The following is an 861-nucleotide window of genomic DNA, read 5'->3' as shown; positions in this document are numbered from 1 at the left end:
CCCCGGGGATTAAGAGGGGCTGGAATTTTCCACAAATGCTGTAAAAATACCTTTCCCTCATGACCTGCATGGCCCCGCCATGGCCCCGCTCATACCTTAGTGCGAGAGGGCAGGAGGCCTTGCCCCTGTGGACAAGGGACTATATGGATGTCCCCACCCAGGGCTCTGTCTGCCCCACCAACCCCAGCCTCTCATCTAGCCTGTGATTCCTTCACTCCTGCACTGCCCAGCACCACTGGGGAAAGTCCTGGGACCTGGGGCTTCCCCTACTGCAGAGCCATTCTCCCCCTGACTGACTCCTGCCCCTCGAGCCCACAGAGATGCTCCTTGCCAATCAACACTCCTCTCAAAGCCTCTTCTCATCCCTGCACAGGGCCTTGCCACTGTCTCCTTCCTAGTGCCCACCTCTAACCCCTCCTCCCTCCTAATGTCTGAGTCCCCTCAGTCCCTTCCTCACTCCTCTGGCTACTCTCCTGCAGTCTCGTACGGAATCTGGTAACCTCCGCCACCCTAGAAAGCCACCCTCAACCGTATTTACCTGCCCAGCTGACGCCTTGTTTCCCTCCTTCCTTTGCCTCTAAATTCTTTGGGTGTACTCACTATTCCCACTGCCTCAATTTCCTTCCCTCTAGTTCTCATGGTGCCCTGCAATCTGGCCTCTGCTCCCTCTGCTCTCCTGAAACCATTCTTGATCACCACTAACCTCTTCCTGACAGAGCCTAAGGGCCTGTTCTTCCTCCATCTATCTACAACATAATTGCCTTCTTCTCCTTCTTCCCTTGCTCTCCCTGGGTTCCTCTGGCTCTTCTGGTTCTAATATCTCACCAACCTCTCATTCAATGTTTTCTTCAGTGGCTCCTC

This window comes from Chrysemys picta, chromosome 4 (genome assembly GCF_011386835.1).
Source record: "Chrysemys picta bellii isolate R12L10 chromosome 4, ASM1138683v2, whole genome shotgun sequence".
NCBI classification, from domain to species: domain Eukaryota; kingdom Metazoa; phylum Chordata; order Testudines; family Emydidae; genus Chrysemys; species Chrysemys picta.
This window is presented reverse-complemented; position numbering follows the sequence as displayed.